General features: G+C 57.1%; 2 non-coding genes across 2 annotated transcripts; both read right to left on the reverse strand.

Annotated features, from left to right (window-relative positions):
- Positions 1-257: 257 nt before the first annotated feature.
- On the reverse strand, positions 258-410 carry LOC142795035 (5.8S ribosomal RNA). Its single transcript, XR_012892709.1, has one exon. It is a non-coding gene; the product is annotated as a 5.8S ribosomal RNA (ribosomal RNA).
- A 1,719-nt stretch (positions 411-2,129) lies between these two features.
- LOC142795039 (small subunit ribosomal RNA) lies at positions 2,130-3,944 on the reverse strand. The gene has a single exon (XR_012892712.1). It is a non-coding gene; the product is annotated as a small subunit ribosomal RNA (ribosomal RNA).
- Positions 3,945-4,231: the final 287 nt, after the last annotated feature.

Consider the following 4,231-nt stretch of genomic DNA (forward strand, 5'->3'; position numbering starts at 1 on the left):
ACCGCACTTTCCCTGCAGGCTTCCTTCCGACTCGAAGTCCTGCGGCGGTCTCAACGAGGTGCCACATCCTCAATGCAGTCGGTCGCCCCCGTTTCGGTTGGGCTCTGGCACGACGGTCGCCACCGTCTCGCCCTTGAGTGGCCGCTGTTGGCGCTCGCTGTGAGGTGTTCAGCGTGCTGTCCGTGTTGCCGACGCGGTCAAAACGAGTCGACGGCTCACGTTCCCTTGTGCGCCGAAGGCTCTCTTGATATGTGATCCGACCCTCAGACAGACGAAGCCAAGGGAAGACCCAAGGCCGCAATGTGCGTTCAAAGAATCAGTGCTCAGTGTGTCCTGCAATTCACACCAAGTCTCGCAGCTGGCTGCGTTCTTCATCGACCCGAGAACCGAGTGATCCACCGCTTAGAGTCGTGAAAAAGTGTTTGTTCAATTCCGTACAGTCAAAACCAAACGTTTCTGGCACTCGGCCAAACAGTGGCCAAGAAGGGCGCTTTTCAGCGCACGCTTGGACTCCAAAACTCTGCCGCGCCTTTTTCGGCTGCCGCAAATCGAGCAAACGGTGTGTTTCGGACGGCGTTTCGCTTTCGCTACTTGCGAGTGCTTTCGTGGTCCACCCCTCTATAAATACTCGGGAGGCGTCGAAGCCGGTTCTCCAAGCCGGACCCGTAGGTATCGTTGTGTGCTCGCTCTCATTGGCCCGCCTAACCAGAAAATGCCTGCGGTACACCCATTTGGATAAGAGTGCACGCAGATGCGGGCCTCGACGGCTACACATTTCCTCGGGCGGCCGCCTCCCGGCCTCCGTGGAGCGCGGGATGCACGGTCCCATCGACAAGCCTCTCCCGTTTTTACCGTGGCGTCGCGGTTCACCACGGCAGGCGGGTCGGTCTCCTCCGCATAAAAAGGGGGACCCCCGCTTTTTGTTCCACGAAATCGCACAAGCTTTTTTCGCATCCACGGTTTGCCACCGCACACCAAAATGCCGATCCGGCTGCCTACTTTAGCCAACAGGTGGAGCCAGGCGCGCCGTACTTGCGCGGCACTTCCCACGTCCACCGAAGTCGGTGCCAAGGACCACTTTCGGCGCCGGAGCCGCGTACGAGCCTACTCGAGGCGGAAGAACGAAGCCAGCAAGGGCCTGGCCGCAAGTGCGTTCAATTGTCGGGACGTCCAAGTCCCTCGTTCTTCCGTGCTTCCTCTTTCGGCAAGTCGTTGCGGCACCTTCCCAAAGCGCGCAGACCCGCTAATCGCGACGAGCGCGACGTGGCCGTGCCGCCTTTCCCTCGGCAGCAAGCAAAACGCCTGGCAACGTCGACGCTCCCCTAACCGCGATCTCGCACCGTGTTTCGTGTGGCGAATTCAAAAGCCGGCCGGCGCTGCTGCAACCATTACGGTCGGTACGCATACGCCGCGGAGGGCGGGACGGTCATCGGAGCGTGCGGTTCCTCCATCGAGTACTGCGCACCTCGGCCGTCGCATCGCCGTGCCATGACCGGCCGCGCGTCAACGCGAACCGGTGCCAGCGAGATCCCTCGCCTGCAAGAACCGACCGGCAGCCTCCGTCACCCGAGGACGCGGAGGCGCTTGCCGCGGACGGCGGGACGGTATGCACTGGTGCACAGCGGACCCGTCACATCGCCAGTTCCTTGACCGACCGCCGACGCTTGTGCCGTTCCTCTCGTACTTGGCAGTCGCCGCGCGATTGTCGGGTCTCGTTCTTGCACGCTCGAACGGTCGGGAGGGCACTCGGCTGGCGTTTCGGGAACGCGCAGCCTCGCCTTCTACCGACGTAACCACGACTCGCCGTTCGCGCTCCGCCGCTCCTGTTTACAGTACTAGGCGGTCCCGCAGCGGTCGGGTCGCGCATTTCGAGCGCTTCGAGCCACGGTGCAGTGGCGGGTCGAAAGCCGACCTATGAGTGCGTTGCGCCGTTTGTACCCGCGTCCGCCACCTGGCCGACCGTCCAAGGTCGCGGTGTTGGCGTCCGCTGGGCGCAACAATTTGTCACGGGGTGCCGCTCCACATTCAGGCAGCCCCGTGGGGAAAAGCCGACCCCGCGTCCAAACGGGGTCAGCGGCAGAAAGTGTCGGGCGCAGACGCAGCTGAGGCGCTCACCCTTCACAATCCGTTAATGATCCTTCCGCAGGTTCACCTACGGAAACCTTGTTACGACTTTTACTTCCTCTAAATGATCAAGTTTGGTCATCTTTCCAACAGACCGGCGCAACCGAAAGGCCGCGCCGGACATCGGTCCGAAGACCTCACTAAATCATTCAATCGGTAGTAGCGACGGGCGGTGTGTACAAAGGGCAGGGACGTAATCAACGCGAGCTTATGACTCGCGCTTACTGGGAATTCCTCGTTCAAGGGGAACAATTGCAAGCCCCTATCCCAATCACGAAAGAAGTTCCACGGGTTACCCAGTCTTTTCAGACAGGGATAAAGACACGCTGCTTCCTTCAGTGTAGCGCGCGTGCGGCCCCGGACATCTAAGGGCATCACAGACCTGTTATTGCTCTGTTTCGTGCGGCTAGGAGCCGCTTGTCCCTCTAAGAAGGTTGTAAGGTGCTGGGAACCCCGCACCTATTTAATAGGCTAGAGTCTCGTTCGTTATCGGAATTAACCAGACAAATCGCTCCACCAACTAAGAACGGCCATGCACCACCATCCACCGAATCAAGAAAGAGCTCTCAATCTGTCAATCCTCCCAGTGTCCGGGCCGGGTAAGTTTTCCCGTGTTGAGTCAAATTAAGCCGCAGGCTCCACTCCTGGTGGTGCCCTTCCGTCAATTCCTTTAAGTTTCAGCTTTGCAACCATACTTCCCCCGGAACCCAAATACTTTGGTTTCCCGGAAGCTGCCCGCCGAGTCATTTGAGTAACTCAGGCGGATCGCTGGTTGGCATCGTTTATGGTCAGAACTAGGGCGGTATCTGATCGCCTTCGAACCTCTGACTTTCGTTCTTGATCAATGAAAACATTCTTGGCAAATGCTTTCGCAGTAGTTCGTCTTGCGACGGTCCAAGAATTTCACCTCTAGCGCCGCAATACGAATGCCCCCGTCCGTCCCTCTTAATCATTACCTCGTATTCCAAAAACCAACAGAACAGAAACGAGGTCTTGTTCTATTATTCCATGCAAGTTTATTCAGGCGACTCGCCTGCGTTGAGCACTCTAATTTTTTCAAAGTAAAAGCACCGGCCATCTCGAGGCACACAATGAAGTGCACCAAGAAAGAACCGGCATGATGTTCAGTCCGAGCCGTCGCATCGGGTAGATGCACTACTCGTCTGGAACTGAGATCCAACTACGAGCTTTTTAACCGCAGCAGCTTTAGTATACGCTATTGGAGCTGGAATTACCGCGGCTGCTGGCACCAGACTTGCCCTCCAATTGATCCTCGTTAAAGGATTTAGAGTGTACTCATTTCAATTACGGGGCCTCAAAAGAGTCCCGTATTGTTATTTTTCGTCACTACCTCCCCGTGCCGGGAGTGGGTAATTTGCGCGCCTGCTGCCTTCCTTGGATGTGGTAGCCGTTTCTCAGGCTCCCTCTCCGGAATCGAACCCTGATTCTCCGTTACCCGTAACAACCATGGTAAGCAAGTAACCTACCATCGAAAGTTGATAAGGCAGACACTTGAAAGAAACGTCGCCGGCTCGTGGCCATGCGATCAGCACAAAGTTATCCAGAGTCACCACACAATACGGGCCGAAACCCGATCGATCTTGGTCTAATAAAAGCACCCGTTACCCAAAGGGCTCCAGGCTCACTGCATGTATTAGCTCTAGAATTGCCACAGTTATCCAAGTAGGAAGAAACGATCTAAGGAACCATAACTGATTTAATGAGCCATTCGCGGTTTCGCCTTATTTCGGCATGTACTTAGACATGCATGGCTTAATCTTTGAGACAAGCATATGATTACTGGCAGGATCAACCAGGTAATCGTTCGACTGCGCGTCCGTCCTCGCCTTCGGCGGGCCGGACGCAGTCTGTGTGCGGCGGAGGCCACCTTCAGGCGCCCCAACACGCTTATTTTGCACTCCGAGATGACGGCGTTCGAGCTCGCTACGGCACAACCTTCCCGAAAGACGAGTGGGAGCCGTGCGGCAAGAAGCACGTTCATGCTCGCTCTTTTTCGTTGCATCGACTCGGTCGCGCCGTGCGGGTTGCCCAAGCCCGCTGCACTGTCGGTGGACCGGCCGGAACTAGCAACGGAGCCGAGACTGCA

Source organism: Rhipicephalus microplus, unplaced genomic scaffold, assembly GCF_043290135.1.
Source record: "Rhipicephalus microplus isolate Deutch F79 unplaced genomic scaffold, USDA_Rmic scaffold_534, whole genome shotgun sequence".
Classification (NCBI taxonomy): domain Eukaryota; kingdom Metazoa; phylum Arthropoda; class Arachnida; order Ixodida; family Ixodidae; genus Rhipicephalus; species Rhipicephalus microplus.